This window comes from Dendrobates tinctorius, unplaced genomic scaffold (assembly GCF_039654945.1).
Source record: "Dendrobates tinctorius isolate UK_male_01 unplaced genomic scaffold, ASM3965494v1 ptg000197l, whole genome shotgun sequence".
In the NCBI taxonomy this organism is placed as follows: domain Eukaryota; kingdom Metazoa; phylum Chordata; class Amphibia; order Anura; family Dendrobatidae; genus Dendrobates; species Dendrobates tinctorius.
Window position 1 is genome coordinate 3,072,346 of NW_027361864.1, and position 10,504 is coordinate 3,082,849.

Genomic DNA, 10,504 nt, shown 5'->3' on the forward strand with positions numbered 1-10,504 from the left:
CTCAGTATTCAGGTTAAATTACCGTGTTGGCACTTTGCAAAAAATAAGTGGGTTTTGGATTGCAGTTTGGGCACTCGGTTTCTAAAAGGTTCGCCATCCCTTGTATATGAAGTCCGCAAACTAGTCTAGCAAAATCCATACTCCAGGAGACAAATAGCGCTCCGTTCCTCCTGAGTCTCGCCGTGTGACTGAGCAGTACTGTACAGCCACATATGGGGTATTTGTACATTCAGCAAAAATTGTGGGACAAATGTTGGTGTCGTTTTTACCCATTTCCCAGTGTGAAAATGCAAAATCCAGGGGTAAAATAAAATTTTGTTGGTAAAAATATAATTATTTTTTTCATCACTGCACAATGGTATAAAATTCTGTGACACACATGTGGTGTCAATATGATCACTGCACACCGAGATGAATTCATTGAAAGGTTTCGTTTGTAAAATGGGGTCACTTATGCAGAGGTTTCTGCTGTTCTGGCCCTTAGGGGGCGCTGCCAATGTGACATGGCACCCGTAGACCAATCCAGCAAAATCTGAACTCCAAAATGGCAATAATTCCCTTCTGAGCATTTACACTATGCTTCAAAAGTAGTTTTCGACCACATATGAGGTATCGGTGAACTCAGGAGAAATTGTCCAATTTTGTCCATTTTCTCCTGTTACACTTGTGAAAATAAAAAAAATTGGAGGCTAAAAACATTTTTTGTGAAAAAATGTGACTAAAAGCCTATAAAAAACTTGTAAAAAATGTATCGGTAATGTATTGCTCATCCATAGGGTATTACGTATTCTTGGGTAAATTTCTTTGCTATATAAGCCTCCAAAAACTTATTCCAGATTGTTTCTTAACATTTTTTTTCCTGTAAAATGCAATTTCTCATGGGTTTGGAATGTTTTGTCAGTCCTCAAAAAGGAGTAAAATGTGACCCCATTGTTCTCAGCAGCGATCTGTGAGTCAGAGATGCTTCCGGGGTCTTCTCCATGCTGTTCTCCTTCCATTCAGCACTTTTCCCATCCATTTGTACATTTTCACTGCCCTCCCAGACCTCTTTGTAGGGTCTCCCGGAAAAAAGCTCGGCTTTCCTATTGACTCCTATTTTACTTGTCAATAGTGATGGGCGAGCACTAAAATGCTCGGGTGCTTGTTGCTCGGGTCGAGCAACGAGCCCAATGTAAGGCTATGGAAATCTCAAGCATTTTTACCGCGCCCCCCTGTGGTCTTTAGAGGGGCTAGAAATTGCGGAGATCACTGGGAGCAGTGCTCAAATGACATGGGAACAACATGGGGAAGACCAATGGAAGCATTTCTAACTCCCAGGTCACTGCTGTGAACAATGTTGTCAGAGTCTTAAGCAGACTCACGATAAAACATACAAAACCAAAATGGATTTTCCTGGGAAATATGTTAAGGAACATCCTTTGCAGGGTAATGACTTGTATATAAGGCAAAATAAATAACCAAAAGTAAAAATGTTCCTCCACACCTTGGGCTATGTTCACATGTTGCCTTTTTTATGCATTTTTGAACTTTAGCATTGCTTTCAACCAAGACAAATGCATTCACTAGAAAATATCATTTTACCATTCTACAACCTTGGCTGTGTGGTGTGTGACACATCACCAGACACATTCTGTTTCATTTATGAAGGAGGGATTCTGAAAGTCACATAGCCTATTTTTATGGGGCCATCAGGCGCCCTTTACTATTCATCCATCAGCTGGCAAGCTTTGTTGTTCCTATTATTTAACAGAGGGTCTCTGTTATGATTGGGTCACCGAGGAGGAGAGCAAGCCCAAGCTAAGCCACAGAAAACCAGAGAGTAATGAAACAAGTCTCCAAATCATAATATATATTTAATTATAACTGGCATAAATGCCACATTAGTAATGCAGAAAATGCATAGCAACAACGACTCAAGTAGATCATGAAAGACCGGCGAAAAATAGAGTCTAGGCTAGTTAGCAAACAATGAACAAATATTTTATTGATCATAAAAAGTGACACAAAAATGTCAATATATGCAGAAAAACATACTGAATACAGTATATAAGTGAGCAGGCAATATGAAAAAGAAGTACTTATATGATTAATAGTGACCTCAAAACCCTAGAAAGTGGCATGAGAATCCTGGAATCATGCTTAGTGCATATAGGGTAATGTAGATATATATGTATACTGCCACCAGTCACAGTAGTCTAAATAAGCAAAAATAGTCCCAGATGTAGCAGGCATAATGCTTGAACCCAGATACCGGAGTTCCTCCAATTTCAATCAATGTCGTGGAAAAATAAATCCAACAGTGCTACAATGATATGGAGGGGCCCCGGATACTGAGATATAAAAAGGGACTACAAATCCATCACTAGTAAGGAATATATGGGGCAGAACAGTGGGAGAAGATAACCCACATTGCTAATGTATAGTTACCCGTCATGCTTCCAAGCGTGAAGGCAGGAGAATAAACCCCAACGCACGTTTATCGGTCGTCCATGACAGCACCACCTGAGAGAGGGGATCCGCCCTTCAGGAACAGGAAACCTACAGATACAAAAGGGCGGCACCTCTCCCACGCATCAGTTGGTTTCCTGTTCCTAGAGGACGGGACTTCCTTCAGATCGTCCATCATGTAGTCGCCGAGGGATTCCCAGGCCGGCTGACCGACCCAGGTAGCGAGGGGGTCTCCTACCTTGGTCAAGCTCGGGTCCCTGGAAGCGCCACGGTGGGGCCGGGTAGGTCTCCACGACGGTGGTGAGAGCAGGTTGCGCCAGGGGTCCGGTGGACAGCCGCCTCCATGTTGCCACACCAGGAGGTATGTATGTCCCGGGCCCCTCCTGGTGCGCTCTCCCCGTTACCCCTCTTCCGGCCGGGCCGGCGGAGGCGCCCGGTCGACGGGCACAGGTCGGCGCGCGTGGGGGCTGTGGCCTGAGCCGGGGGCGCCGTGCCGGCTCCTTCTGCGCGTCCCCGCAGGCCTCAGACGGACGGCGGAAGTGACGCGGCAGAGGGGGCTGGGGACGCCGAAACCGGAAGTCGGGTGCCGGCCAGCTTCCGGCGCGCGCCGCGTGTGCACGGCGATGCTGGGCGGCGCGCGGTGGCCGGGGCGGGGGGGAGGATGCCCGGAGCTTGCGGGGGGAGGGTCGCGGGGGGGGTCCCGGGTGGGAGGTGCGCGCCAGAGCCCTGCTGATCCGGACAAGGAGGCCTTAAAAGGCAGGAGATGACGCTGCTGGGGTGCTTCTGAAGGCCAGCGATGGATACGACAGAAGCCCCCATAGAGCAGCTGGACGAGGTGCAGGAGCACCCACAGAAACAGGCCACAGTGAAACCACATGCGAGTGGCCAGCAAAAGAAACAGAAACGTCCGAGCGAACAGAGCCACAGAAGTTCCTCCAGGACAAAGGACCCTCCTGCCTCCCTCCGTGATCCGGTACCTGCCTCATCTGCATGGGTAAGAGATCTCCGTGAATGTACCCTGATGCAGTGTTCCCTTATGTTTTTTTCACAGGGGAGGAAAGCTACGGGAAAACAGAAGCACAGGGAATGTGCCCTCTGTAGTTGCCCCTTGCCGGACGGCCACCCTAAAAAGTTGTCAGCCATGCGTGAGACAAACGGTAGGGGTGGAAGGGGACGTTGGCCCTGGGGTAGATTGACAGGCCCTTACACTCTCCCCCGTCCATACAGGTAGCGGAAGAAACGCCGGACTTCACCACGAGCCTGAGGGACATAATCAGGACAGAGATAAAGGCCCTATCTAAAAAGGACTCCTCTAGGGGAAGAGAATGTAGTTTCTCAGGTTCAGAGTCCTCGACCGCCCTAAGGATCGATGACTCTTCAGATTCCCCGGCCTCCACTTCATCTTCTTCGGAGGAAGACTCGAGTCGATTCTGCTTCCCCTTAGACCAGATGGATAAGCTAGTTAAAGCAATAAGGTCCACCATGGGGGTAGCAGACAAAAAACCGGAACTTTCAGCTCAGGACGTGATGTTCGGGGGTCTAGATCCCAGGAAGCGGAAGGCCTTTCCATTAAACGATAAGGTCCAGAGCCTAATAGATAGGGAATGGAAGAGACCTGAAAAAAGAGGCTCCTTACCTCCGGCCTTCAAGCGGAGGTACCCGTTTGACGACCCAGTGGTAGACAGATGGGATAAAGCCCCTAAACTGGATGCGGCAGTAGCCAAAGCCTCCAAAAAATCCTCCATTCCCTTCGACGACATGGCCTCCTTAAAAGACCCGCTAGATAAGAAAGCAGACTCCTTTTTGAAAGGAACTTGGGAGATGTCAGCAGGTGCTCTAAGACCAGCGATAGACATGTACGGCCAGATCCATGATGGTCTGGCTAGACCAATTGGATTCCCAACTAAAGGAAGGAGTCTCAAGAGCTTCTATCCGAAAAACGCTGCCAATCATCCAAAGTGCTGCAGCTTTTTTGGCGGATGCTTCAGCGGACTCTGCGAGGATGGCAGCCAGAACTGCGAGTTTATCTAACGCAGCTCGAAGGGCGCCTTTGGTTAAAATGCTGGCCGGGAGATATCCAGGCCAGATCACGACTCTGCTCCATTCCATGTGAGGGTGAATATCTGTTTGGGCCAGTCTTGGATGAACTCCTAGAGAAAGCCGGTGATGATAAAAAGAAGTTTCCCAGTCTACCGAATCCTTCTTACAGACGTCCCTTTACCAGGAAAAGCTATTTCCGTAGAAGGCCGTCCAGAGATCAGGGCAGATGGGAGGACAAAAGAAGGAGAGGTACAGGTTTCATGTTCGGAGGAGGGGGGCGTCAAGAAGGTCCAGCACGTGACACTAAAAAACCGCCCCAATAATAATAATAATAATAATTTTTATTTATATAGCGCCAACATATTCCGCAGCACTTTACAATTAAGCGGGGACATGTACAGACAATAAATTCAATACAAGTTAAGACAATTCAAACAATAACATTAGGAGTGAGGTCCCTGCTCGCAAGCTTACAATCTACAAGGAAATGGGGGGACACAGTAGGTGAGAAATGCTTGTTAATTCAGGTCTGGCAATTATAATAGGGATTTTCATATAAAGCTGCATGATCCGGTCATCAGCCCGTGTGTTTAAGTGCAATAGACAAGTATCAAGTGCAGTTATCATGTGCATGAAGGGTGTGGAGACAGATGAATAGTAGGGTGCAGATTCAGAATAATATTTGGAAGGAGGGAACAGGGCAAAGTTAGCTTGCTGAGTTGTTGATGTGATAGGCTTCTTTGAAGAGATGGGTTTTCAAAGCGCGCTTGAATAGGTCAGGGCTAGGCATCAGTCTGATCGTCTGGGGAAGTGCATTCCAGAGAGCTGGAGCAGCACGAGAGAAGTCTTGGAGACGGAGGTGCGAGGTTCGGATTACGGGGGATGTTAGTCTTAGGTCATTTGTAGAACGGAGGGCACGTGTAGGGCGATAGACAGAGATGAGAGAGGAGATATAAGGCGGTGCAGAACAGTGGAGAGCTTTGTGGGTGAGAGAGATGAGTTTATACTGGACCCTGTAGCGAATAGGTAGCCAGTGTAATGACTGGCACAAGATGGAGGCATCGGTGAAGCGGCTGGACAGAAATATGACCCTGGCTGCCGCATTCAAGATGGATTGGAGAGAAGAAAGTTTGGTAAGAGGGAGACCGATCAGAAGAGAGTTGCAGTAGTCCAGACAAGAATGAATAAGAGCGACAGTAAGAGTCTTAGCAGTTTCAAAGGTGAGAAAAGGTCGGATTCTGGAGATGTTTTTAAGATGCAGGTGACAAGAGCGACTGAGTGATCGGATGTACGGAGTAAAGGAAAGTTCAGTGTCGAATATGACCCCAAGACAGCGGGCATGCTGCTTGGGAGTTATGGTTGAACCCTCCAGGGTTATTTCGATGTTAGGTAGAGTGAGGTTAGTAGAGGGGAGAAACACAAGAAGTTCAGTTTTAGAGAGATTTAGTTTCAGATAGAGGGAGGACATGATGCTAGAGACAGCAGACAGACAATCCTTGGTATTTTGAATTAGGGTAGGGGTGATGTCAGGGGAAGAAGTGTATAATTGGGTGTCATCAGCATAGAGATGATACTGGAACCCAAATCTGCTGATTGTTTGTCCAATAGGGGCAGTGTATAAAGAGAAGAGGAGGGGGCCTAGGACTGAGCCCTGCGGGACCCCGATAGTAAGGGGACGAGAAGAGGAAGAGGAGCCGGAAAAAGATACAGTGAAGGAGCGGTCAGAGAGGTAGGAGGAGAACCAGGAGAGGGCTGTGTCCTTGAGGCCTATAGAGCGGAGCATAGTGAGGAGGAGCTGGTGATCCACAGTGTCAAATGCGGCAGAGAGATCCAGGAGAATCAGCAGGGAGCAATGACCTTTCGATTTAGCTGTTATTAAATCATTAGAGACTTTAGTGAGGGCAGTTTCAGTAGAGTGTAAAGAGCGGAAACCAGATTGTAAGGGGTCGAGAAGAGAGTTATCCGAGAGATAGCGGATTAGACGGGAGTGGACCAGGCGTTCCAGGAGTTTAGAGATGAAGGGAAGGTTAGAGACAGGTCTGTAGTTAGCAGTGCAGTTCTGGTCCAGGGATGGCTTTTTAAGTAAAGGGGTTATGATGGCATGTTTAAATGAGGAGGGAAATATACCTGAAGAAAGAGAGAGGTTAAATATTTTAGTCAGGTGAGTGGTGACCACTGGTGAGAGAGACTGCAGGAGCTGTGAAGGAATAGGGTCACTGTTGCAGGTTGTAGGCCGAGCAGAAGCGAGGAGCTTGGAAACTTCTTCTTCTGAAACAGGCTCAAAGATGTCTAGTGAGCTTGAGGTGCGGCAGGGAAGGGGATCCAGGCACTGAGGAGATAGGGCAGAGATATCCTGATGGATGTGGTTGATTTTTTCTAGGAAATAAGTGGCCAGATCCTCACCGCTGAGGTTGGTGATGGGGGCCTGTACTTTAGGTTTCAGGAGGGAGTTTAAGGTTTCAAAAAGTCGTCTTGGGTTGTTGGATAGTGAGGTGATGAGGGTGGTGAAGTAGGATTGTTTGGCCAGATGAAGGGCAGAGTTATAGGTTTTGAGCATGAACTTATAGTGGATGAAGTCTTCTGCTAAGAGAGATTTTCTCCACTGCCGCTCTGCACACCTCGAGCAGCGCTGAAGAGAGCGTGTTTGCGTTGTGTGCCAGGGCTGCCTTTGTCTGTGTCGGGTCTTTCTGCGTATAGAAGGTGCTGCTTCATCTAGGGCATTCTTCAGTGTATTATTGAAGTGTGACAATGCTATGTCTGGACAGGAGAGGGTGGAGATGGGGGCTAAAGATGTGTGGAGATTGTCCCTAAGCTGTTGGGTATTAATGGTACGTGTATTCCGATAAGTGTGGTAAGTGGGGGTGTCCCGGGTGAGGAGACAATTCTTGACAGAGAAGGAAAGAAGGTTGTGGTCCGAGAGCGGGAGAGGTGAATTAGTAAAGTCGTGCAGCGAGCCGGGACGGGAGAAAACCAGGTCCAGAGTATTCCCGTCCTCATGTGTAGGAGAATTGGTAAACTGTGAGAGGCCGAATGAAGAAGTTAGAGAAAGAAGATGAGAGGCAGACTGGGAGAGCGGATCATTGATGGGGATGTTAAAGTCTCCCATGATGAGGGTGGGGATGTCACAGGATAGAAAGTGAGTAAGCCAGGTGGTGAAGTGGTCTAGAAACTGGCGGGAGGAGCCTGGAGGGCGATAAACGACCGCCACTCGTAAGGAGAAGGGCTTAAAGAGTCTGACGGCGAGGACTTCAAAGGAAGGAAATGTAAGTGAGGGAACCGGGGGGATGACCTGGAAAGCACATTGTGATGAAAGGAGCAAACCAACACCTCCACCCTGTCTGTTCTCAGGTCTGGGGGTATGTGAAAATTTCAGCCCACCAAACGAGAGAGCGGCAGCAGCGGTGGTGTCTGAATGCTGGATCCAGGTTTCTGTAATAGCCAGAAGGTTAAGGGAATTAGAGAGAAAAAGATCGTGAATGTAAGTCAGTTTGTTACACACAGACCGTGCATTCCAGAGAGCACATTGGAAAGTGAGAGGAGAAGGAATGCACTGAATGTTAATAAGATTAGCAGGGTTTCTATATGCAGCTGGAGGAGAGTAATGTATGCTGGTGGAGGGAGGCCCAGGGTTGGGGGAGATGTCACCTGCAACTATTAAAAGGAGAAAAAACAGAAAAAGCAGGTGGTGGGATGATTTGTATGAACGTTTTGAGTGCTGCATGGAGGTTTTGGATGGTTTGGTGTGGGTAAGAAATGTCAATAGAGCCTCAGAGTTAAACATCGGAGAGGGGAAAAGGGAGGGGTAGATATGCAGAGAGTGCACAGAATGTGTAAAAGGGCAGGCGAGTTGTTAAAAAGCAGAAGTGAAGACAAATAAGCAGCAGGTTAATATGATCAATGCATACGTAGTACGACTGACCAAGAAGCTAGCGTGCATGAAAAACTTATGCACCTTACCTGTTTCCTGCCCTGTCCAACTGCATTGTCTAACTGCAAAACACTTGATCCTGTTGCACTTAATATCTGTTGCACGCGTGCTATCCCAGCCAGAGCTAAATATATATGAAATGAAATGTCTGCTAGCTTCAGCCACCAAAAGGCCACAATCAGTAATTAACCAATTAGCACAAGGCCAGAGCAGGCATTACTATGCAGGGTAAATAATTAACGCTGGACAAGGCCATCAAACAGAGAAAGGGAAAAAAAAAAAAAAACACAACACCTTTCTACACTTCAAAGCAGAAACCAAATAGATAAAAAATAAAGACCCACCACAGGAGTGATGGAATGAAATACCATAAAAATATCTGGCACTATATGATGCAGTTCACACTTGTCAGACAGCATACATGGATGATGGAATGAAATACCATAAAAATATCTGGCACTATATGATGCAGTTCACACTTGTCAGACAGCATACATGGATGATGGAATGAAATACCATAAAAATATCTGGCACTATATGATGCAGTTCACACTTGTCAGACAGCATACATGGATGATGGAATGAAATACCATAAAAATATCTGGCACTATATGATGCAGTTCACACTTGTCAGACAGCATACATGGATGATGGAATGAAATACCATAAAAATATCTGGCACTATATGATGCAGTTCACACTTGTCAGACAGCATACATGGATGATGGAATGAAATACCATAAAAATATCTGGCACTATATGATGCAGTTCACACTTGTCAGACAGCATACATGACAGACAGCCCCAATGACTAGTTGCCCCGGTAGGGGGGAGACTAGCTGCCTTCTACCCAGCCTGGTCCTTGATTTCCAATAGTAAATGGATACTGGGGGTGATAGCTGCGGGTCTACGCCTAGAATTCGCCCGGGTCCCCCAAGATCGGTTTAAAGTCACCCCGCTCAGGTCTTCCACACCAGAACAAGCTGCCCTGGAGGCCGAGGTGCATGATCTCTGCCATAAGAGGGTCCTAACGGTGGTCCCAGAGGGAGAAACTGGGAAAGGGTTTTACTCCCCCCTGTTCCTGGTCCGCAAACCAGACGGGTCCTTCAGGACTATAATAAACCTTAAATCCCTCAATGAGTTCCTGGTCATACGCCCGTTTAAGATGGAGACAATTTAATCAACAATAAAATTACTGTTTTATGGTGGTGTTAGATTTAAAAGACGCTTACTACCATATTCCCATTCATGCAGCTCATCAGCGGTTTCTCAGAGTGGCGGTTCAGCTGGATGGGTCAGTCCAACATTTCCAATATGCGGCCCTCCCCTTTGGGGTGGCAGTCGCTCCCCGTGTGTTTACCAAAGTAGTAGCGGAAGTTATGGCCCATCTACGTGAATCGGACATTCTGGTGATCCCCTACTTAGATGACTTCCTGATCGTAGGAAAAACAGCAGAACATTGTCTGGAACAACTACAAAGGGCAATGTCTGCCCTAGAGGGGTTAGGATGGCTGCTTAACATTAAAAAGTCTCGGTTACAGCCGGTGAGAGTCCAACAATTCTTGGGCCTGATCCTAGACTCTGAGAAACAGGAATGCCGTCTGCCCCTGGAGAAGCTTGTTCGCCTACACCATCAGGTGCTGAACGCTTCCAATAACCCTACCATGTCCCTCAGGAAAGCCATGTCCCTTCTGGGTTCCCTCTCGTCCTGTATCCCGGCAGTCCAGTGGGCACAGTTTCATACAAGAAAACTGCAGGGCGAGGTCTTAAGGCATCAGAGAATCCTTGAGGGTTACTTAGAGGGCCAGCTAACCTTGTCCCGAAACACAAGGGAATCCCTAGAGTGGTGGCTAGTCAAGGATAACTTATCCAAAGGGGTCTCCTGGGAGTATGACATAGCCCGCATAATCACCACGGATGCTAGCCCTTCCGGTTGGGGGGCTCATATGGGGGAGATTCTGGTACAGGGCCTATGGGAGCATCATCAGATAGGAATGTCATCTAATCTGAAAGAGTTGACAGCGGTAGAGCAGGCAGCTAAGGAGCTACTTATGTATCTACAGGGCCATCATGTGCGAGTGTTCTCCG